The sequence below is a fragment of the Acinonyx jubatus genome, chromosome D2 (assembly GCF_027475565.1).
Source record: "Acinonyx jubatus isolate Ajub_Pintada_27869175 chromosome D2, VMU_Ajub_asm_v1.0, whole genome shotgun sequence".
Classification (NCBI taxonomy): domain Eukaryota; kingdom Metazoa; phylum Chordata; class Mammalia; order Carnivora; family Felidae; genus Acinonyx; species Acinonyx jubatus.
This window is the reverse complement of record NC_069393.1, coordinates 27,238,296-27,264,422: the sequence shown is the minus strand read 5'-3', so window position 1 is coordinate 27,264,422 and position 26,127 is coordinate 27,238,296. Positions and strand designations below refer to the sequence as shown.

At 35.9% G+C, this 26,127-nt stretch overlaps 2 protein-coding genes across 6 annotated transcripts in view; one reads left to right on the top strand and one right to left on the bottom strand.

Annotated features, from left to right (window-relative positions):
- The window catches only part of CTNNA3 (catenin alpha 3), a 1,731,503-nt gene that overhangs the window by 731,756 nt on the left and 973,620 nt on the right, over positions 1-26,127 (top strand). The window lies entirely within an intron of this gene.
- The window catches only part of LRRTM3 (leucine rich repeat transmembrane neuronal 3), a 166,919-nt gene that overhangs the window by 137,512 nt on the left and 3,280 nt on the right, over positions 1-26,127 (bottom strand). The window lies entirely within an intron of this gene.

Here is a 26,127-nt window from a genome sequence, read left to right as displayed (position 1 = left end):
TATATTTAAAGGAGTCTGTTAGAGGTGAAGAAAAAGCTTTCCAAATAGCTAAGAGGGTCAGCTCATAAAGCTGATATACCTTGCTTGATGAGACTCAGTAAAGCAAATAATCATAAAGTCAATATAGACTAGCCTTGAGATGATGCTGACTCATGCTTGGAAACCTGGACATAGGAGTGCAGATGTGGAAATTTATCCAAGACTGGGGACTTGCCAAGTGGCTTTGGAAAGCAACAGGGCTAAGAAAGATAGCAGTTTGTGAATATCAGCAAAGTATCTTACTGTTGAGTTTCAGGCTGGATAGAAAGAAAAGTGAATCTAGAAAAAATAATGGGCTAAGAAATTAGGAGGAGCTCAAGATATTGGAGGTTACAATGAGGGAAAAGTAAGTTCAATTACACTACGAGTAGAAGATGGAGGGCACTGGGACAAGTAAGATCATAGAAAGTTAAACCTGGAACTACCTGTAGAAATCCTCTATTTTAATCACTTCATTTTCTAGATGATCCAGAGAAGTTAAGTCCCTTTCCTTAGTTCTTTCAATTAACCAGGGATAGAGCCCTTAGAATGCAGGAGACCGTACTCTCAATCTTTTCATGCTTTTTGTTCTCTTGACTCAGTTGCCATGAAAGTGGAAAGGATGATACTCCTGACTGCTCTTAATAAGGTAAATGAGTGTAAGAAAGGTTTCATTATCTCCATTGAGCATGAAGATTGAAACAGGAATAAAAATAGAAATGTTATCTTGACTTCCAGCTCAAAGAGTTCCCTAAGTATCAATCCAAGCAGCCACTGGATGCTCTGGAACTTTTCTTCTGAGAATGTCACCATTATCACTGAAGATTTGGAAGTATGAAACTATAAAGAGGAAGAAGTTTAGAAAAGAATAAAAGGTTGTCAGAAAGATGGATCCGCTGCATTAGGACACTGAGACGACTTCTGCTGTAACGCTTTGCCCTGAGTCTGTGGGTGTAATAGCAGCAGGCCAACATGGCAATTATGACATTTTCAACATGTACCCTGTGAATACCAGTGCTCAGCAGGACCTGTGCAGTAGTGCTATATGTAATTAAGAGAGAAGGGCCTGTTGAAAGGCTATAGGGAGGAGATAATTCGTTTTCACTCTCTCTTCCTACCTCCAAAGAGAATCGTAACTAATAGGACAAGTTAAAGATATCTGGCCTATTTAGGGCACTTTCAGGATCCTCCCACTTCTTCACATATTGATGTATCTTGAAAGTGTATTTTAAACCTCAAATCTTAGTTCTCCTTATTTTAATTCCTTTCTACTTGTTTGAGCACCCATGTTTGGAGGGTCTCAAAACGGAAGAGTGTGAGAATCACAATTAGGGTAGTTTGCCCCAGGGGTAGTAGGATAGAGAGGGTTCCTTTGTCAAATTTGGCTCTGGTGCTGGAACTTTAACATGTGTTATTGGCTCTGGGGATTATGTTCTGGTTCTGGCTGAGTGAAAGCTTGCTTTGCTTTTGTTTTCTGAAAGTATTTAATAAAATGGCAGGATTCGCTTACTTGCTTATTGAATTCTTTTGCCTGGGAAACATGCAAATTCTGAACCCAGCTGCACATTTGTGACAAAGAGATAGCTAATAATCTGAGCTATATGCTATTTTTTTCTGAAAGCTTTTTTATTTTTCTACAAGGGCAGAACTATAGTATACAAAGTTAAGCCTTTTAGAGACTGGGTTTAAATCTGCCTTCTATTAATAGCTTTCAGAAGCCTTTCTAAATAACCTTGAGGCACAGTTTTTCTTACAAGAAAGCAGGTGGAGAAAAAAGATCTATGGCTTGTTAACCAATAAAAGCTAAGTTGCTGAATCTACCTGTTTCAAATAAATCAGTTGGGCCAATTAGAATATTTATTTTCCTCCTTTCTCCTTTTTGTCTGTCTTTACACATGATACTAGATGCAAAACCAAATGTCAGGCTCTAATCTCACACAGTGTTCTTTCTATTTTTGGCAGCTTCTGCAAAATTTTCTCAGATGCTCTCAGAATTAGAACTGAGGACCCCTTTCTTTTCTCATGGGTACTGTCCCATGATCAGAATTACCAAACCCACTGAGCAAACAGCAAAATGCCATGTTCTAGTTTGCTAGAGAGAGGCTCTCCAGTCAGATATCAGAGATGAGGCATAATTACTACCAAGAATTTGAGATCCTTCACCATCTGTGTCAGCAGAAATAATGGAAGGACAGGCAATGCTCATATCAGCAGCTAAGAAATTCTTACAGCCTCGGGTTTTCAAGTTGAAGAAGAGGAAGAACAATAGAAACTAAACAACTTGTGACAGAGCCCAGCTGGGCTGCCTAGATCTTGCCCTTATAGACTGTGATTTCCAGAGGTTAGTCAGTTGGCATTCATGTTTCCATCCATCCATGCATCTGTTCATCCATCCATCGACTTATCAGTCTATCCATTCATTCACTCATAAATATTTATTTATTGTCAACTCTGTATCAAGTGTTATGAGAGGCAATGAGGAAAACTGGAATGAATATGGGCTTTGGAGCCAAACAGACATGTGCCTAAATCCTGGTTCGCTCAACTCCCTAGGTGTATGGCCTTATGCAAGATGATTGACAATAAAGTTAATGAAGATGAGTTGGCATCTTTGTCTGGAAAATAGAGATTGTCTTACTGCCTACATTACAGGGTGATTCTTAGAAAAAGATATGATGCATGTTAATAGGATTTACTGGGTCTGACTCATAGTAAATAATCAATGATTGACAAGTTATTTAGAGACGTGTTATAATGCCTGAAAAAGTAATCATTTTTTTCTTTCTATTGACGATTTATGTATATAACACTTATTTTCCTGCTTCCATAGTACATGACTCAGGATAAAAATTGATCTAGTCAGAGAAACAACACGCAGAGAAAGATCACAAAAGATCAAAGGCATCTAGAAAGCAATTCTTTTCAGAGGTTAGCAGAAGCCTGTTTATTTATTTTTTGTTTACCATGTATTAAATGATAAAAAACTTCAAAAGACGTATAATACTGTATATATTAATGTGCTCCAATTTTTTCCAAAGCATGTTTATATTATCTTGATACTTTTCCTAATTGATATCAGAGTTTATTACTTCCATTTTGTATATGAGAAAGCTATACGTAATTATATTGCAAGTCAATGACAGAGCTTAGGCTAGAATGCATGGCTCCTGATTTCTGGTCTAGTGGCTTCCCCACTCTTAACCAAAGGCCTTTAATAACCATCCCTTTGTGAGAAGGCCTTGAACAATTTAAAAATTAAAAAGCAAAACAAAAACAAAAAGTAGCAGTTGTATCTTATATATGAGGTCTATCTGAGCTATGACAGTTTCTCAGAAAATTGGTCAATGCTTTTTAGGTTTGTTAGCACATAGTAAATTGCTAAGGGATATATAGTAGAATCTTTGTGAAAGAATACTTTTGTCCCTACTCAACAGGAAAGAGGGCCTTTGAGAAAACAGATTCAGAGAAGTTAACTAATGAGGCCAAGATAGCACAAGTGATAAGTGCTAAGTATGCACATTAGGATAATAATCCAAATTTGTCCTTCTGTTGGCAATTTGACATAATTTTAATGAAGCCCAGTTTATGTATTTATATTTACCCTTTGGCCATAGCCAGTGCACACAGTTTTCTCTAAGGGATCAGCATTAAAACTGTAATCTATTTGAGTGATTCTTTGTAGGGCCATACGGTACACAACCTGTTCTCTTGTACATGGCCGCCTTGCCTTTTACTAAACATTGTCACATTATTTTGCTTTTTCTATGTTATTTTCCCCTTTTGTTAGTCACTCCCTGAAAAAGGAGCTCATGATGCAGCAACCTGGATTTTAATATTAGTTTATCTAGACTTAAGGCAAATGCACAATAAAATGAAAATATATTATTTACAAAGTGATTCACATTTGTCTGTCCATCAAACAGTATATAGTTATGTCCCGTTCATAAGATCAGGTATTGAAATCTACTATGAAACATCCATGCTTTTTAAATTTAATGCTGGCAACTTAATTATTTTTATGTTTGTATGAGGTTTGGATTATTGAATATCAGAGAACTCCATTTTATTCTTGACTAGCTCTTAAGTTAGGAATTATGATGTATATATGCAGAAAGGAAACAACGGCTAATACATTATAAGCAGTTACTATGTGCCAGTTGTCATAACCATTCTGTGAGTTTTTGACAACCTTCTGAAGTGGGTTCTATAATTATCTTGATTTTATCGCTGAGGAGATGGAAGCTCAGAATTGTTAAGTCATTTACCCAAGGTCACACAGCTCTTCTGGTTGAGATTTGAACCCATTGATCTGTCTGTGTATCTTGTGCCCTTAATAATTATATTAATCAAAGGCTACAAACACCTTTGGCTAACTTAAAAAAAATAAAACTTATGTAGTTTAATATTATGTTAGGAGGACAATATCACTCATCATAAAACATGCCAGAAATACAATTTAGATGCTACCTATTTGAAGTTTCCAAGATGAAATTAGTATGTAGGAAGCAGGCAATATTCTGTGAACAGTATTTTTATTTACTTTATTATTTATATGGAGTAACATCTTTGAAGTTTGTATCTATGTTTTTTTTTTTTTTAATTTGTGAGTCATAACTCACCACTGGCGTTCCAGTAAGACTGTTTTAGGAAAAGAGTCATTCTGGAAGGACATAATGGTATGGCTTAACTCTTTGTTGGGAAAGAACCAAAGAATGAATATATATATGTGTGTGTGTGTGTGTGTGTGTGTGTGTTTAATAACTTGGATTGTTGACAGAAGCACAAAGACAATTAATGATCTCCATCTTCGTAACAGTTACTTCCTGGGATGCCTGAGTGGTTCAGTTGGTTAAGCTTCCCACTCTTGATATCAGCTCAGGTCGCGATCTCATGGTCTGTCATGAGATCGAATCCTGCATTGGGCTCCACACTGGGCGTGGAGCCAGCTTAAGATTCTCTCTCTCCCTCCCCCTCTGCCTCTCCCCCACTCACTCAACAAAACAAAACAAGTTACTTCCTTGTGATATCAGAAATGGTGTTTTAGATTGATTTGTGTGTTGCTGACAGAAAAGTAAGAAAGATCTTGAGAGAACTAGGTTATTATTAGCACCTCAGGGAAATATACTGGATCAAGTTTGTATTTAAGATAACTGAGAACAGGCATGAATAGGAATGTCCATTAGGTTTTGCTGATTGGTTTCTTTGTACACTTGGAGTTGTTTCTCACTGGGCTTTATTTTCTCCAGTGAATGGTAAAGAAATTAAGTGGGAATCATATTAATGGTTCCAGGATTTCAAAAAATGACTTACGGTTCTTCTGTAGAAATATTTCAAGGGATACTCTGCATTCTGAATGTCTGTCTCACTCCTCTGCTGGCTAACTCCTTTGTTCACTAACTGGGAAAGAACTTGTTTTTGTATCAGGCTTCTCTGAAAATTGTTGAAATTACACAATCACTTATAAGCCAAGCCAAGTTTTAAAATATTTAGCAACTAGTGGGACAGAAGCTTGATGGAGCAGAAGAATCCCTGGCTTAAACAGTGTGTATACCCATAGTGATTACCACTCAGATTATAAGCAAAAATGGATTTTATAGGGGATCCTGAATTCATTTGACTGTGGCAGTATCAACTTAGAATTAAAATTGACTTACCCATTCATTATAGCCTAATATATAAGCAGTAATTCACCACACACACACACACACACACACACACACACACACAGAGTTACCTTTTTTCCCATTATAATATCTGAATTAAAACACTTCAATTAAGCTAATGCTGTAAAATTAATGTTCTTAAAATCTCTGTAGTTGTACCTACTTTCCTACATTTTCTCTTTCTAAAATGGTCTCTCTTCACTCCATCCATTCTTTGTCCATCCATTCCTTTTTCAAAACATCTACTTCAAGAAGCCCTCCATGTTTTTCCTATGTTTATGATTAAATGGTTAAAATATGGTTATAGTTAAAATATAATTTTGTTTTTACATTATTTCACATGAATGCATTTATCTTCTCCATTTGATTTGAAGCCTATGTTTTAGTACCTTCCTGTGTTACCTATGATAAGTCTGTTTATAAGAAGCCATTCCATAAATGTTTACTAATTGATTGCTGATGGCTGCTTAACCACTGCTGAGAGTACTTGTACTACAGAGCAGGATGTCACTTTTCCATTATTGTAAAATGGCAGTGTTATATATGAGATGTTTAACCTTGGTATCACCAACATCTAGTCTGGCATAAAACAGGTACTGAATGAATGCATGTTTGGTTTGATGAATACATCAATCTTTTATGACCTGTGTATAAACTGATCTTTAAAAACAGAGAATAGTGATTTGACAATTCATATCTAGGCCAGAGGAGACTCAGATTTAATAAAGAAAAAGAAGTGGCCTTTCAGAATTATAGAGCTGAGCTCAGCCACAACCCAGAGGAATATGCCTTTTCAGTTTATTTCCTTGCCATGAACTTCTGACTGTTAATAACTCATTTCTGTTTTAGCTATGGGAGCAACTAAATGCCTTGGCCAGGAGAGGGATAGTGTATAAAAACTCTCTGTATTAGAAGCGATTCCTCTTGTAATGGTGCCAGGTCATACTTGTCTTTCAATAAGTAACCCTCTTAAAACAAACAAAACAAGCAAGAAAACTAAAATTAAACAAGACAAAACACAGCAGATTAGAGGCAGCAGGGTAGAGTAGAAGAGATGAAGAAATCATGGATTTGGCTTTAAGGCCTCTGACCACCAAAGCTTTACTCACTCATCCTGGACAAGTATTAACCTCTCTGGACCTTGTTGTCATCAAATGGAAAACCAAAGGGCATACCCTGAATCATCTTCAAGGCTCCCTTGTAGCTGTCAAAAGAGTTACTTCCTGGATGCTACAGATGTGTTGCTTATGACTTTTCTCTCTAAAGACTTGATTATATCTCCTCCTGAGCTGTTGAAGGTACTCTCTCTTAGCTTTTGTATAAAAGTGGCATATGTCCCTTTTCAAATCCTCAGTACTCTTGTGTGCATCTGAGAGGCTTTGTCCCCTGCATAGTTTCAATTACAATGCATATTCTTTTCATTTTGAATCTTAGCAAAGACCTTTGCTGCGGTGTGGCTGTGTGACAGCTGCTGTGCACCCCTCCAGTGGTGGCTGAAATGATTTCTGCACCTGTCTTGTGCTTAAAAATATTGGGGGGGGGAGGAAATGGACTCAGCATGCTGGAAAATATTGACGTGTTTCCCATATTACATTTAGCAGCTGAAAGTCACAGATCTGGGATGATAGGCAAGCCAGCCAATTTGTTAAGGGTACTGGCCACTTCCTTGATATATGTTCTGTTTATCTAAAAGGCCTTCGGACCTTTGGGTCTTCTGTCCATTAAAGATCAAGGTTCACTGTCATTTTATGACTGGGCTTGGAGATGGCCTCTGAAAAATGTATAGGGCTTAGTTAGGCCAGGTGAGATGAACCTGTCTTTATACCCCTCCCCCACCATTATTTTCTGTCTTCTAGATTCCTTCCAAGTATGGGGTGAAGTGTTTGCAATGCTAAGATAAATATTCTAAACAGTGAATGTTTCAATAATCCAATTTTCTTTTTAGGAGAAAAAAGTCATATTTAAGGATTAGTAAGAAGAAAGAAAGGCAATAAAATAAAAGGGTTGAGAACTTTGATTTAAGAATAAGAGAGACTTGAGTTCACATTCCATTTCCTGTCCTTACTAATTCTATGATCTTGATTGTATTACTTAAAGTTTTTCTGTATCAGTTTCCCTATCTGGAATATAAGTAAACAGTATCTATCTCATAGGGTTGTTATAAAAAGTAAATATGTTAAAGGGAGCATTTAGCATAATGCCTTAAACATAGTAATCCATTCAAAACAGATAGTTTTGTGTTTGATTTTTTTAAAGCTGACAATGCCTTGTGGTATACATCATGCAGCAGAGCAAAATGACTTATGTTTTATAGAAATAAGCATCTCAGGGGCACCTGGCTCTTGATATTGGGGATGTGAGTTTGAGGCCCATGTTGGGTATAGAGATTGCTTAAAAATAAAATCTTAAAAATACATACATACACACATGCGTACATAAGATCCAACTATTCAGAGAGAAACTAGCATTAAGAGAGGACATTATTGCTCAGTGACTATAAGAGAGGTTCTAAATTCGATCAAGATTCAAATTCTGGCTCTGTGTGATTAGACTTCAATTCCTTTACCTATAAAATTGGATTATAACCAATTATAACTTAACAGCACCATGCAAAACTCTAAAAACTCTTTTTATACCCATCATTCAGAGTCCTCCACAGCATGGCCTCTATATGAACTTATGACTTTTCATTATAGATTAAATAGTTGAAGCTCAGTAAATGTTTTGCCTATGGCAACTAAGGTTGCTTATAATTCACAAATGATCCTATGACCCATACAATGCCTCTTTTATATTTCCAGTGATACTTTTGCAATGTAGGGCCATTCACATAGCTATAAATTGTAAACATTTGTTGAAAAAAGTGAAATACATGAAGTGTAACATTTTATAGTATTAACTGTATCCTAAAACTTTTATGAATATTTTTGGCAAGGATAGGGAATAATAACCTGGTTTAGCATGCTAGTTTCTGTATGGCTCTTACATGTATGACATTCATTTATTCACACATCAATTCATTAAATAGATATTTATTAAACATATACTATATCAGATCCTTCCTAAGCATGTTTGGGATACAAAAACACATGTGTAAGACATGTTTCCTCCCTGTAATATTTCCCCAAAAGGAAGATAATATATGGACGTAGCTAATATAACACAAATCAGAAACTGATAATGACTGTAGAAGTAAAATAATCATAATGGTAATGATAATAACAAGATATATAATTGCAGCTTAGAGAAAAAGAAAAATACTTCTGTTTCTAATAATCAGAAAATCGTTTATGAAAGAGTTAGTTTTGGTCATAAAATATAGGATGAATTTGGCAAAAAAATATATTCCAGGCAGAAGACACAACATAAGCAAATTAGAGATGTTCAAAGAATGGTAAATTGTGGTTTTGATGGAGCAGAGTAGTAATTGCATAAGGGAACCTGAAAGACTAGCTTGAGCCCAGGTTGTGACAGGTCATGGGGAGATGGTCGGAGTAAGAAGCTCACTGTGCTGTGTCTCTGGATTTGGGGCCCATGATTCTGAACCACTCAGAAATCTAGCAAAATACTCTTCCATAGCTTCAGTATCCATTCCTTTCTGCACACATTGTTAGAATCACGAAATATTTGAGAGAGATGTCCTTTTACATGTCCAATGGCCATGTAAGCCTGTGACAGTGGAGCCTGCCAGGGTCCAGCAAGTCTGCTGGTGTTTGCCAAGCATAAATAAATAGGTGTTAATTTTTGTACATTATGAGATTTGAAATAATCACATGTACTGAAATTATATTTAATTCTGTAGTCACTACTGAACAGAAAGTTTTAACCTAATAGGTCCTAATTTTCATATTGGAGTTAGTGATTTTTAAAGGAAATGTTTACCATGGTATTTCTAGGAATGATAGTTTCTTAATAAATTTAGTTTAGATTTGGCAAAATACATTTGGATAAATAAAAATTACATAAATATAACTGTATTCTGGTATATTACTGATTGGCTCCATTGAATGCCTTAAGAATATCATCAGTACAGATTATAATTTTTGCTTATTTTACACAAGCTCTGATAATAAATTTGTTCATATTTTTTTCTAGAAGAGTATGTACTTTTCCCAGTGTCTCGTAATCAAATAGCTTTAACAGCAAAGAAAAAAACCCACAATTTTAATCTAGCTGATCTGGCATTATTACTTTGGTCTAAAAATTAATATAGGGATTAATTAAGATCCACATTTGACATCTCATTTCATAGAGAACATTTCACTGGAAGACATATTAGGCTGTTTTTTGGTATGGTTTATGGATTATCATTGCATTCCTGGGAATTGTTTTACTTAGTTTTAATAGTGGGATCCTAACAACAAATGGAGCATTGTTATCATTTAATATTTTCAGTATTGTTAGTTTAGGTGATTGCTTATGTGGATTACCAGTCAAGGGTAGAATTCCCCCATGTCATCGTGGGGTTCTTCCTAGATATAAATATTAGAAAGAAAATGAGCTGTGTTGTATCTTATGGTTAAACTCCATAAATCAATGACTCTTAGATAAAGAATGCATTAATCAGATCTTCCCAAGTAGAACTCTTATTGAGACTCTTGAAAGTAAGAGTGGACTAGTGGTTACAAAATATCACATATCAAATATAGTAACAGTTGCACTCTCTTGACAACACAAGTCCATGTTTTCTCACAAGTATGTTTATCTTTAAAATTTTTTTTAATGTTTATTCATTTTTGAGAGACAGAGACAGATCATGAGCAGGGAAGGAGCAGAGAGAGGGGGACAGAGGAGCAGAGAGAGGGGGACACAGAATCCGAAGCAGCCTCCAGGTTCTGACCTGTCAGCACAGAGCCTGACACAGGGCTCAAACCCACGGACCACGAGATCATGACCTGAGCCAAAGTCAGACCCTTAACCAGCTGAGCCACCCAGGTGCCCCTACATTCATCTTTTATAGTGTTCTTGGGCTAGATTTTTCCTAGATATTCTCTCATTCTGTTCACTTTATTTGATGGAAAACATCTTCAGTCAATGTAATCAGCAAAGCTTTACCAGAAACCTATGGTGTGTAAGACACTACACCATACAGTACATTGTATATTAACTCCAACAATCTTTCTGATCACAGCCAACCAATGGGGTGTAATTTGAAAATTTCTAGAAGATGTGCTTGCTTAGGCAGCACATATACTAAAATTGAAAATTGCTAGAAGAGTCCTCTGCCTAAAATGTATATTCCTCTATTGGGCAGCCTGATCTAATGTGGGTGGCTAACATTTTTTCCTTAAGGGATAACATATTTTATTGAATATTTTATTGAATATAAGCTATATCCTTCCTATAAATTCATCAGGACTTTTTAAAATATGAATCCATTCAAACAAAGAACATAAGAAAAAGCAAATGAAATCAAGGGTGAGGGAGGTAGACCAAAAATACTTGTTATAAAGTCCTGGACACTTGTACTTGTCTCAGATATTTTTGGTATTTTTAGCAAAAGAGGGAAAAAGAGATGTGGGGACAAGGGAAGGCACATGGGCAGGATCGGTTGCATGAATAACGACATATTTTAATATAAGCTTATTTGGAAGAAGTAGCCCTTCCCCTGTGGATTTTCATAAAGAGAATACTGTATGATGTTGCAAAATAACAATTCCAATAATGTTCTAATAGTAAAAACAGCATTGAGTGCAGCAGATCTGTTTCTTAGAATCCTTCAATGTAAAGGAACCATGAAGCACAAGTCAATAAATGCCGCTCTGTAAGAGATCCCTAGAGAGTAACTGGACCTCTGTGTTACAGCATTATCCTGAGGCCCTACCTGGGAGAACTAGCCATTTAGGCATTAACATCTTGGTATGAAGTAGTTTACCCAATTTTTAAAGCTTTTTTAAACAATGCCAGATAGAGGCACCTGGGTGGCTCAGTCAATTGAGCATCTGACTTCGGCTCAGGTCATGATCTCACAGTCCATGAGTTTGAGCCCTGTGTCAGGCTCAATGCTGGAAGCTCACAGCCTGGAGCCTGCTTCAGATTCTGTGTCTCCTTTTCACTCTGCCCCTCCCCCGCTCATGCTTTGTCTCACTCTGTTTCCCCAAAATAAATAAATGTAAAAAAAAAAAGCCAGATAGTTAACATATATCGTAATGTTAGTTTCAGGTATATAATTTAGTGATTCAACACTTACATACAACACCTGGTGCTCATCACAATAAGTGCACTTTTTAATCCCAATACAACTGTAGAGTAGAGCAGGCTTTCCAGGAGCTGAACGCAAGGGACAGAGGGCTTTTCTAGGGGAGGATAGCTCAGGTTGGAGAACTAGGCAGACAGCAAAGACTACTAAAAAGATTACCTCAGTGTTTTCCTTTGTCCACGGCCAAATATTAAAAGTGCAAAATAATTTAAGACTGCATTATATTTTTATATTTACTGGTGCAACCCAAACAACAACAACAACAAACAAACAAACAAACATGGCCAGGAGAAACTATTCATTAGCTATTACTGAGTCTCCCATGCTATCATATATACTAGAGAAGAAGTTCATCAAGGACTTCCCATGGCCATTCTTTGGATATGAAAAGGATTCTGTGTGTATCGGTGAGGGAGGCATGGATGGACAGATATTAGAAAGTAGATCTACAACTACACTCAACCATATGGATGAATCTCATGGAAGATAATGTTGAGCCAGAAAGAAGCAAGACTCAAGAGAGAGTACAAATCTTCCTCTACTTATAATGAGTTACTTTATGATAAACCCACTGTAAACTGAAAATACTGTATGTTGAAAAGGCATGTAATACACCTAACCTACCGAACATCATAGCCTAGTCTACCTTATATGTGCTCAGAGTACTGCACTAAAAGTGAAAACCAGAACAGTTGTCTGGGTAAAGAATGGGTGTTTACCCTTGTGATAGCATGCATCACTGGAAGCTGCCGCTCTCTGCTGCCACCCAGCAACAGGAGAGAGTATCGCACTGCATATTGTTAGCCTGGGAAAATAACTAAATGTAAAATTTGAAGTATGGCTTCTACTGAATGCATATCACTTTCACACCCTAATAAAGTCGAAAATTTTTTAGTCAAACCATTTTAAGTTGGGGGCCGTCTATACACACTTTATGATTCCATTTTTATAAAGTACTAACACTGATAAAGCTACCCTATGATGTTAGAAGTAATAGTAGTGATTATTTTGGATATAGGACTAGACAGGAAGAACCGGAGGGGGATTTTGGAGTACTGAATTTTTCTGTTTCTTGGTCTAGACACAGAGAACACAAGCATGCCCAGTATCCACGGAGCTGTATACTGACAATGCACTCTTCTCTGTGTAGATATATGCCAACAAAACATTTTTGTTTAAGCTATAGAAATGTTTCCCACATGTGAGAATATTGCTAACCTAGTATGCTTCTGCCATCCTTTCTCAACTTACCAGCACGTAGGAGAGAAATTAGTCACTATTTTCAAAGAGCACATTAGTTATTGGGTTTCAATTCCTTACCTTGTCCAATTTCTCTGAGTTACCCAACAGTTGTTTTTCTCCTCTGTGGTACAGAGCTATAAAATTGCCTTAAATATCTTGCCCTGAGGATTTCTCAATTCTGTGCTTAATGTTACCTGAAAGCCAGTGTCAATACTGAAAATAAAGAGGCTGGGAATCAAGGTCTAGATTGGCTTTTCAAGAGTTGTCTGGGAAAAAAAAAAATCAGACTGGGAAAGAATGTCTTGAAGGTATATCATGGAAAGATCCAATATGTTGAAATGGTATAGTCAGTTATTTATTTCAGACAGAGTAATTTCTCTCACACATGTGCTAAAGTGTAAAAAAAAATCTAATAAGATTTAACACTTAAAAGTCATTAACTAACTAATTAACTAATGAATCCACATAACATCTCTATGAAGTTTGTGTTAAATACCTGCCACTTCACAGATCTTGTGTCATTTAGAAACTCTTACAGTTCTTTTCATCTCTGCTCTTTTCAAAGTCTTTAAAATGAACTAATTATTATCATGTCTCCAGTGAAGGGCACATATCAAATTTCTCTCTTGGGAAGAGAAAATCCAATGCTTTATGAAATGACTACAAAACCAGTTAAATAATTCAATGGCTTTCAAAATGATACCACTCCAAATTTCAAATATCCTTTACCCTCTGTTATGTTTTGTTTGCCTTAAGGAAAAACAAATCCATTTGAATGCCTGAACATAGTAGGTCCTCAATAAATGTCCATTGGAATTTCATGATCATAACTCTTTGAATAAATTGCTTTGGATAATGAAGCTACCATGTCACAGACTCGGTTGGAATTTTTGAAAACAGATTATATTGTGTACTGTTCTTCCAAATGCCTAAATTAGTTCCCACGAGAAATGAATTAGGTGCTAAGTTACATAGGCCATTTATATTTATATAGGCCATTACTACAATAGTTAATAGCATGTTCCCTTCAGCACTGAGTGTGTGGGAGGTGTGATATGTCCATGTTTTGGGGAGGAAACAGAGAGAGCCATTAGAACATTTTAAAAAGAGGCTTGAAAGATAATGAAGTCAGTTCTTTAAGTAATATTTATGAAAAGAAAATGATGCTGAATTGTTAGAGAAAGACAATACTAAGATCAGATTTTTTTGCGTCTGTGATGGTACTAGGCAAAATTGTTACAGGACAATAATTAATACAGCGGTTCCATTAATGGATGTTAACAGAGGGTTTCCAAATTTCTGGAAAGCACTTTTTAGATTGATCTAATGATTGCTTAATTAAACTCCAGAGATATTTAGTCATTTTCTATAGATTGCATATTTGGTAATATAAATGGTTCATGTGGGTCAACTTTCACTTGCATGGAAACTTGCCGCATTGTGAAAACACCTAGTGAGAGAGAGGGGAATAACTTTTATCAAGCACCTGACATGCCCACAAACATATGTCATCTCGGTTTATCCTCAAAATTGCCCTGGGATGTGAAGTACTGTTCCCATTTTACAGATGAGGAAACTGATGCCATGCCATACTGCTAGTCTAACTAATCCAGAGTCTTTAATCTCTCCCCTACTCCATGAAATAAAAGCAATCTTCCATGAACAGATGTAATTTGAATACCTGCAAGTCCCATCTATTTTAAACTGGCTTTATAGGTAGTCATCTATGCACTCTGATCTACTAATTTAATAAAAACTTAGCTATAAGTACCTCTTCTGTTTATTTATTTATATTTTATTTATTTATTTTTCATTTGTCTGCCCCCTCTTTCAGCCACACTCAGCTCACTCAGCTTGAATTCTGGCTGGCACGGGCAGTGCAGTCAAGGCTGCAGCTGTTAGCATCCCCTCCTCCCATGCTCATCATGAGTTCTGCAAATGAGCCCTGCAGACTGATATCGCGTTCTGCAGTTTATTTGACAAATAGCTTTTGTGGCCTTTGATTTTTCATATCACTCATAAATTCTGGCAACAGACTGGTTGTTTGTCAGATTCAAATTCCACACATTTGAAAGGAAAGGGTTGAAGATTTCTGCATTGAAAGTGGACTCTACCCTTAAGATTTATTTGTAAATTTTACTTAGAACTACTTTGAGAGGAACCTAGGATATTCCCCTGGCCCTGCCTAGCTGCAAATTATTTCTATCCTTATTCCATAAATCTTGATCATATGTCTTTTAAAATGTGCCTGAGAAATGGATTTCATGTTTATAGTGCTGGATTTTAGTGAGTCAAATTGTGTTTGGGCAGTATGTTTGCCTCTTCACGTTCTGTGTGACACTGGAGTAAAATGGAGACTTCGGTCATTCAGCTGCAGGCTCGAAGAAAGCCTGTTGTAACTGTGCATTTTAATTAACCGAATCAGCTGAGGAAATGTTGTCTCTCTACTGTGGTGTAGCTGTCTGCCTTGTAAAGTACCTCCCTGGATAAACAGAGGACTTCTATTTCTTAAACTGCCTTTCCCCCATGGTCTTTAAGAGTGTTGGGCTTTTTCTTTTTTCTTAAATTACAGGTGGAGAAGGTTTAATTAACTCTAAAATGATTCCCTCGTAAACTCAGTTGTATTTTTTACAACACTTTGAGCTACAGTATAGTTACTGCAGGATGCATGCTGTTATTGGAGCACACAGAAACATTTATAAACCTAAATCTGTTTTGCCATATTACCAGAGATGGCATCTGCACTTGGGTACAGTTGAAATACAAATTGAAGATCAAATAGGTTTTTTTTTTTTTTTTAACTAATCAGTGGGCTACTGTGAGCTGAGCCAACAAAATGGGAATAATTTAACCATTGATTATTTCTGTGCAACACACTGCTAGATGTTAAAACTGAGTTGAATATGAAGAGATAGTCGTGGTTCAAAGAGTTATGTGCAAATTTGACCTCTGGAAAAATAATTTGTGAGCTTGGTATTGAAAAGAGCTGAATACATCCTACTGGAAACTTCTTGCCTGTATAATGGGTTATAGGTTACTTTCATTCAGCTGTCACTCTATGCAGAATTTTGTGAATCTGAAGCAGACTAGTGTTGGGGCGCCTGGGTGTCTCAGTCAGTTGAGCATCCAACTTCAGCTCAGGTCATGATCTCACCGTCCGTGAGTTCTGGCCCGCATCGGTCTCTGTGCGGACAGCTCAGAGCCTGGAGGCTGCTTTGGATTCTGTGTCTCCCTCTCTCCCTGCCCCTCCCGCACTTGCGCTCTGTCTCTGTGTCTCTCAAATACGAAGAAAACTAATAAAAAAAGTAAAAAAAAATGAGCAATGTCATTTCTATTTCTGAAATTAAATTACTGTTTACAAAATTACAGATCTTAATTTATAGAACTAAACAAAGCTGTTGAATAAAAATCATTTTTCGACTCTATTTTAAATTAAATTATTAGACTGTGTCATTTTAATTACTGCTTTTCTAAGAGATAAAAATCACCAGTACTTTCCTTTCAATGCAGTCAGAAGGTATATATTTAAGTAGTAGAGGTTGACTTATAAATAAAAGTTGGACAGAGGGAAAAATTGAAAGAAATTCAAGTCGAGCTGAGAGAGATGAAATTCAATGAAAAGGAGGAAAAGGATGAAGAGAGGGAGGAAAGCAGAGACCCAACAAAGGGCAGATGCCTCAATCCTATGTGATCAAGTCTGCTGTCTGCATCATCAATCAAGAGAGAAAAAAAGATGAGCATTACTAATCACCTTCTGAGTATTTGATGTTTGTAGTCTCCAGTAGAATAGTTACTTTGAAAATGTGTATATTCAGGAAGCCAAAGACCTCTGACCTAGTGTCCAAGATAGTGTAGAGTGGTCCCTGTGTTTGGTAGGAGAGGTGCGGCCTTGGAATGTATTTAAGGCAAAACATTTTTGGAACTGAGGACAGGATGAGCAGACATCCACACTAATGAGAAAAGGATCTTTCCCAAGAGGCAGTGGACAAACAGCAGTCACAAATATATGGCTTTTACAACAAAAGATGACTCACTAAAATCAAGATGTATTCATACTTAGAATTAATATTTTTTTCTTTGTCTCACAATATTTTTTAGCTCTTAGTCACTTTAACATACCCGCTAAATTGTTCATTTCCTTGGTAACTATCAAAAGAAAATCATTCGTAGGTTCTTTGTAACATGGATGCATTTAAATCAGAACATTATTTTTAAAAACTGTACTTATATCAGAATTATTTGAAACCAATTTTTGAAGCCAATTAAATGGTAAATGAGAAGACTGCATATATGAAAATGTATATGTTAAGTAAAAACACAAAATGTATATGTGGACTATATAAATAAATATGAACTTGACAATAACCTTATCATAATTACTAGAAAATCAATTCAACAGACAACTACCATGAATAAAAAACTGTACCAATCAATCATCATTGGTAGAAGAAGTAAAATTTAAAAAAATAGTTCATTTCCTCCAAAAGGATATACAGACACATTAATAACTCTAACACAGACAAGTGGTCATGTAGTCACCAACAGGGATAGAAAATACCATGTAAAACAAGGAAGGGCAAGATTAAGAAGACTTCTGAAGTGAGTGAAATTGTAATTGGATTTGTAGAAAGGCTCCAAGATTGACAGGAGGACTTGGAAGCGAAGAAAGTCATTCCTCAAAAAGGATATAGCTTGAGTAAAAGCGCAGAGGTAAGAAAGCACCTGTACTTCAAAAATTGACCAGTGCTAAAGCATGGAAAATGGCATGCAAGTAAAGGTAGAGTTGCATTTGGGCTTGGTTGGGAGGTTTCGGATATTGGTTTTACATACCACATTACTCTTTAGTATTAACCATGTGCTTAGATGCCCTTGAACAATTTAGATTCTAATCCTTGAAAGTCTGCCAGGTATCTCTTATTCCATTAAAAATAAATAGATAGTGGGGCACAACTGTTAAAGCATCCTATGGTACTGAAAGTTTTAGCAGTTAGAGAAGGTTACTATTATGTGCCAAACTTTGTACCAAGTGATTTTACCCATGTCATCTCATTTAATCACATAGGGGCTTTATGAGTATTAAATTAAGTAATACACGCAGTGTGCCATAACAGCGTACGTACAAATATTCAAGAAATGCTGATTCTTTGCCCTCTTGCAACAATCAGGTGATGATTAAATATATATGGCTTTACACATTTTTTTAAGATGAAGAGGCTATGACTCAAGATTTTGTAGTTACGAAGTCTCAGAACCAGAATCCAAACTGATTCTTTCTGGTTCCACGGCCCAAGTTCTTTCTAGTATACCATATTGTTTGTCAGTGAAGAAATACTAAGCCTTGTATAATGGCAAATTACTGAAGATATTTCTCAAACTATAGTTTCCTGAATAAAACCTGGATTATTTACTCTACCTTGGTGTCTTTGGTAAGTTCCAGCCTCACGTTTGAGAAAAATTTAGAGGTATCTATAATAAAGGATGATTTCAGAGGTGCTTGCAAAGCCTTTTGCCCCCAGAAGTACTTTCCCCAGCCCTGCTGGTTATGCCTGATCTTATATCTGACTTTCTCACCTTTAGCTAAAGGTTTTTTATCCCTATTTAAATGTAAGTGCCCTCAAGAGGAACAATAATACTGGTCTAGATCTAGGAATAGATATTTGGTAAGGAATAAGGAATTGAAAGAGCTGGAGTACCATTGGATGGAGGAATTTCGCTGTGGATAATCCTTGTAAAGGGAGAAAAGTCATGGGAATGGGAGGCTGGGAAGACAGAAGGCAGATATCCCAGACTCGACTAGATTGTACTCTAGAGACAAATTCAGTCTGTCTGATTGCTCCAACCATAAAACTGATAAATTATCCTGTGACTTTCTGACAGGATCAAAATTTGAGTGGGTATTCTAGAAAAACAGGCAAAGTGGTACATTTGGACTGGGAAAAGATCTGTAGGCAGAAAACAGCACAAAACAAAACAACCATAAAACAAACAAAAGAAACCTCTCTGTTAGAAACGGAAAAATGGAAAGAATGTGAGGCTTACATTTAAGAATATGATGGTAAACTTGGAGAGTAAATCAGATGTCATGAAAGTAAACTACAGGATGCTCATCATTTATGATTATTTTTAATATTAAGAAAGATATAATATGAACTCTGGACTCTTTTTTTTTTATCTGCCTTGACCTTTTCTTTTTAATTTACAGCTAGCTTAATGCTTTTCCATTTCAGTATAAACTAATAAAGACCCCACACATCTCTGTGTGGTAGACCATAAAAACAACCAAAGTGAAGCCCATAAAAATATATGTAGATTTTTACATTTTACTACTCAATCCTCCCTGTAAAAGTCCATAGGACTAAGTGTGTGCTGCCATTTAATGGCATGAGATGGGCTGGAATGGATGCCACAGGCTGGGAAGAATATGATGCTGGCAGGTTAAATTTACCTAGCAGAGGGATATTCCAATGGTAAATCACTGGATATTATTTCCAAATGGGAATGGGAGATATAGAATTTAGCTTCAGAAGCATGTGTGAGTGAGGCAGGAATTATTTTAGGCCAGTCCTGTAAAGAAGGGACAAGGTATAGGAGTAATGGATAAAACTTCGAGGAAAACAGAGTCAATCTAAGGACTCTTCCTACATTAAAAACAAATAAACAAAAAAGCCCTGCATAGACACTCCTGGCACATAAGGACTCCATTACACAAGAATACACATACATTCACAAATGTGAATTCACATAAAAAATGTGAATTATCACCTTTTAGGATGGATATGCATTTTCCTTCTAAACATCTACAACATGCCTTGTTTGGTGGAAAACATGATATACTTATATAATATCGCCTGTGCTGTATTAAACAGATCTTTATTCTATTTTAGTCATCATTTAGTGATGTTACCTAACCTTCCACTGGATAAATGGCAGGATCTCCATCAAGTATTTATGCCTTGTCACTTTAAAATTTTGTACAAATTGTGCAAAGCCCCTTTAACAACTCAATGAGTACAAGCCAACACTGACCCTTAAGTGATGAGTTAGTTTTTAAACTCCTTAGAGGATTTTCACTGTTGTGATCCTATAATGCTTTTATCAGAGGTTTTTAAAGTTACCCTACTGCTTCAGCCTCATCATGATATATTCTACATTTCCTTTAAATATTCTTGTGAGACTCTGGTTGTTTGCTTTAAATGGGGAAGGGGTAAGCATGTTCCTTCTTTCAGACTGTATAACAGATCAATATTAATGCCATGAACCAATTTTTACCTACATTTGGGGATCACCCAGTTGAAGCCATGAATACTACTTGATAGTATAGCCTCACTATCATATAGTTTATCCATTGTCTAAGAACATTTTTTTACCCCCACTTCATTAATAAGTTTGAGCCCCAAGAGTGCTGAATAAGGATTTGTATTTAATGAAGTCCTTTGCTCTTCAGTGGCAACATGTATTTTATACCCTGAACAGATCTAATTAGTGCAATGAAGCTTTAACAGAAATTGCCTTTGCTAAATGTAGAATTTGCCTTATCATTTTATATGTGAGCCCCCCCCCCACCAATTTGCATTTTATTCCTGAGAAGACAAAAATTCTGATGGTATAAATGTTTTTGATTGGTGGAACGTAGTTGGACACTCCCATATATAAAGTCCTATATTTTGTTTTCTAGGAGGTAATTAAGAAGGAAAATAGAAGTAGGCTTTAATGCTTTTCTAACCCATGATTCAACTATATTTCAGCCAGACTTAAATCTTGTTTCATAATTTATTTTTTAATTATTATTAGAGATAGGTGACTCCTCTGAGTGAGGTGACCAAATTGTGTTGGTTTCTATGAAGGAAGACTGTGTTTGGTGAGATAAAACAATTTTTTTGCATATGTGAAGTAGGTAGCAACAGTTTAAGGGTGGGAGAAAGGTATAAAGGAAATTTCTTCTTGGGGGATAGGGAGTGGGATCCCCTGGCAAATAAAAGGAAAATATCAAGAATTGTCAAGAAAGTTACCAATTTTCATTACAACATTTGCTGGATAGGATAAGATAGAAGCTCTTTTACTTTTTTTCAATAAAATGGTTTATTATTGCATATGGGGTTTTGTCATTAGAAAGTACAGTTGTAAAATAGATTGCCTCTGCTTAGTCTTACATTGTGACTCAGATAGTCTGTATTCCTGGAATTCTTCTTACATGTTTAGAAGACCTAACTCAAGAACATCCACCAATAATCCTATGAAGGTAAAACAGCATAAAATTCACTAATACTTTTTCCACTGAAAAACTACTACCTTTTCTCTGTACTTTAGAGATTTCAAAGAAACTTAGCTGTCAAAAAGCAACAGTTAGTTTGTCTATTTAAATTATAAGAATTTTGGAAATTCATGTACATCGTTTTTGGTAAGACAAGCTGCATCTACTGGAGAAAGATTTGTGATTACATTGGTCATTTATTTGATGAAAGGCCAACAAAGAATAGTATTTAATTTGCCTAAGTGAATAGGGTGCTACTCACAAAAAAAAGCCTTTGTGTTTTTATGCTTTTTTTAATACACGGATTTTCAGTGACAGTAATTGATAAAGATGATAGCAATTTCTGTATTAGGAGAAGATTTTGGATAGTCTTTGGGGAAAACAAAGAAACAAAGTAGATGTCATGTGATTGATACCTGGAATGTATGCTAACCCTACTGTAACAAGTTATGAGCAATTACTTTTTGTTCAATAATGATGTCATCTTGCCATAAATGTTAAACAACAAGCGCTCAAAATATTGATACTAGAAAAGGGATGGACAGGTAACCTATGTTATTTGAAAGTCCTCACTATAATGACCTGATTTGGTACACAGTTAGAATTTTTATTTACTTTGATAAGCTTTTGGTTCATTGTTCTCTAGTTGGTATCTCTATTTTATGTCTAGTATACATTGTGATCATTATTAATAAACTCCTAGACTCTGATAACATGGGGTTGAAGAAACTTTGATTTATGGAAAGTAAAGGTCAAAGACAAACTAAGTTCTAGAGTAGCTTCCTAGTCTCAGAATTCACATTCATGTAAAATGGTTTTGGGCTTCTGTAACATAGAGGTTAGTGATATCTTTTGCCCCAGGTCAGACATAGAACACCAGCAACCACACCTGAGTATCTCACCAAGTGCTCTTTGAAAAGAAAAAGCATTTGCCATTGTAGAGTTGGCAGAGTACTTCTCTAGTTGTGTTCTTTCAATAACCATGTGAAGTCAATAATACGTGCCCATTTACAGATGGGGAACTTGAAATTGAGAAAAGCTAAGGAATTTGCCTCAAATCATTAGATTAGCAAATGTCAGAGAAACTTGAATCTAAGGCCCATACTGTACCATAAAAAAGAACTGTAAACTAGATTTATGTAGATTTTCTGAGTAATATTTCTATTTTATTCTACACAAGTATGCAAAAATCACCGATGCTTTGGAGATGAAGCAAAATTTGGGTCCAGTTCTGGAAGCTATTACAGTTAGGTTAGGTGAACTCACTTTCACTTATATATTATTTTTTTCTTAGTTTTCAAGAGTCATTTAATACAAGCTATTTAACTTCCATCAATTCTGTTTCTCTTACAATGTTTGTAATTCACATTTACTCCTATAGTTCATGTTCATGGTTTCTTCTAACCTTGTCTGATTTTTAACATAGGCAGGTATGAAAGTACAAGTACAGAAAAACTCTGTGGGTTTGCTACAGATCCAGATACCAATGAGAACTCAGGGAAAAGGGAATGGAAGAAACAACACAGTTTCTGAGTTTTTTATTTCTCATGGCTCAATTCTCATTTGTCATATCTGGAACTCATTTTTTCTTAGGCTTCATGGCTGGATGCTTGTTTCTGATGCTGGTCTAATCCACATGTTAAATAAACTATTTAAGTTCTTTTCTTGGTAAATGTCAAGGGAAGAGAGGATATTTCATGCACCTACAACATCGTAATATCCCTTGCCAAATTTACGAATCTGACTCTGCATTATCCTTCCTCAGAAGGAGAGCATAATTTCATTATCCATGAATCATCACCTCTTAGACTGTAACATCATTGTCAGAGAGCCTAATAGAACCAGTGTTCAGCTGGCTGAGAAGGGGGAGGGTTGGGAAGAGCACTGGGGCAAAGCACAGGTCACTGGCATGATCAAGAAACTGGAGAGTTCTAGAGCTGAAGGGGAGGCCTCCCTCACCTGATAGCTCAGATATTCCTATGGACTAGTAAATAACTGATGCTGATTCTTTCAATATTAATATGGAAATTTGTCTTTCTGAATCTAAATTACATTATATTTCAGTAGCCTGCCTATGGAAAATATTAACCCATTTAATGAAAATTTCAGAATATCTGGGCAATGCCAATGAGTATAAATACTTTAAAGAATTTCTTATCTATTCTTAGGACATTCTTACTTGCTCTTCATCTATGGACACATTTCTAGCCCTCAGTACCAGTTCTTGTGGCCTCTAGGCTAATTACTAAGTAAGTCAATATGCAAAATATAACTTAAAAAATTACACTATATTTACCAGAGAGATGAATTAAATAAAATCCAAATCTGATTCACAGATCAAAAAATATATGTTTTAAATCATGTTTACGTAAGGATTCAGGATTAGAAACACTGAATAGGTGTATGAATAACTGTGGTTAGTCCAACTGGCCACTGGAGGTCACTCCTGCTCCACAGAAATACAGTTTATTGCCTGTATACTTAGAGAGTTGACTCACCAAATCAAGTAAAAAATGGTTTAAATTTTTTGAAAAAATGTAATGTCAACAGTCTTGGAAAATATAAACTCACTTAAAAGGAATATATATTGCATAAGTATTGCTTAGAAGACTGTGGCACTGGGACTATTAAAGCCGTGCTGCAGTAGCACTGTGTACTGGGGCTCATAAAAATGGGGGGAATAACATGCAGTTCAGTGACTAAACTGCATTTCTTCTCTCTCTGGTAAAGCATTCAAAGTATTGACTGAATCCATTCTGCATTGACGCATCTGTGTTGTGTAGTTCAATAGGTCAGGCTGTTTATTTAACTGTTGTCACCTCTGAGGGAAGTCAGATACTTCATGTAAATTTGGAATAGAAAATGGAATACCAATTATATTTCTCTAATATACAATGAGTTTGAAATACTGAATGAAAATAGACTTACAGTATGTAGTCCAGAAAGTGCCATGCAGTCAGGGTGAGAACAGCAACTTTTGAGCAAGAGAGCATTGACCAAGTTGACTTTGTTAAATTCATGGTGGTGAACTAGTTATTGTCTAGCCTACAAGAGTTATATATTTGTGATCAGAAGATCCTGAGAACTAGGGTAGCTTCGTTCCCAAAGTTTGGGGGTGGTGGTGGTTCTTTTTAAGAAATATTTCATATCCTGAATCAAATAACATTTAAAATCTAAGGGATTTTATTTTGGTTCTATTATTGAATTTATAAATAAATTTAGGCGTTAAAAAATGACCAGCCTTTAAAACGTTGGTCATTTATTTAATCTAACACATGAAGTGGCTTTGAATTTTAGAAACACTTTCAATACAACAAACATATTTTATATATACCAGTAGGAAGGATCACAGCAGTGAGATCTGCAAGAATTCAGAAAGATAAGTACAAATATACCTTGCCTGAATTTATTTGGTATCTGTGACAAATGAGGCAAAAGGTCAAGTCAAAGAATAGAAATGGGCTTTTTCACTTTAACACTGCATTTAATTAATACAATCATCTTTAGTACAGATAAAAATGAGGCTGATCAAAGAAATTTTCTTTTTGAAATGGAATATGTATTTACTGACATTATATGAAAAATGCAAAATTACAACTTCAGTGAAAAACATCACAGTAGGCTCAGTCATCCAGTTCATAGTACTGTAAGGAAGTATCTGCATTATTAATCAATTGGGAATCTGTGACTATTTACCATTAATAAGTATACATTCAACAATTATCCTGGGTAAATATATTGTAGCTATGATGCTTTTCTGAACTGGCATCTCTTTTAAGATTTAATCAAAATCATAGTACTTTGAGAAATCCACTTTAAATGTCCCCTTTCCTTTATTGCTTATAAAAGTATGATTTTTTATAATCTGGCTTCCTTGCAATTATATTTCATGGTGACTTGCCTAGGTTTTTCCTCTCAGCATATGAAAAGACTTCAAACTATATAAAAAAGCTGGTTAAAAAATAGCCATCCACTTTTTCTTTTTTGCTGCAGTGATTTTGTTTTGAAAGAACAGGGACGTGGTTAAAGATATGGGGCTTGGCAAGCCAAATTAAATGAAACAGACTCAATGTTGCAATTCCTGATTTTTGCTCCTGTAATAGGATTGTTCATTTTGGAGGTTGAAAGAGGATACAATACAGACCAAAAACATTTTTCTAAAATCTTAATGAACTGTGGTCAAAGTTACTTAAATACAGAAGGCATGATATTTGTGCTGCAGTCAATAAACTTTCACCTACGACATAAAAACATGCATGCAGTTTGCAGATTGCCAGCAGGGTCCGTACAGATTCATACTGATGGATGAGTTCACAATATAGATGAACATAGGGACACTGTAATGTCAACAATAGAAAAGCAAAAGACAACTGCCATAGGGTTGGTATTTTTTCCTCTAAGATTTTATACCTTTATTAAGGCGTTATCAAAATCATTCTTTTCAGTGAAGCTGTTGGTGGAAGGCATGTCTTGGAATGTGTTCTCTCTTATGCCTCTGAATGAAGTGTCAGTCATTAGGGGACTAGTGTGTGCAGGACACATAATGGAACACAACAGGACTGTCTTACAAATCCCAGACAGAAGAACAGACAGAGCTAAAGATTCCACTCACTACATTAGAGTCCTTGAAAGAACTGGAAAGAAATTCTAGTAAGCTCCCAGCCACAAGCAAATAGCAAGCTGCCTTCCCATTTGCAAGCCTCATCTCTGAAAACTCCCTAAGGTGAGGAACAGTGGAGAAATCTGCCTCCTCA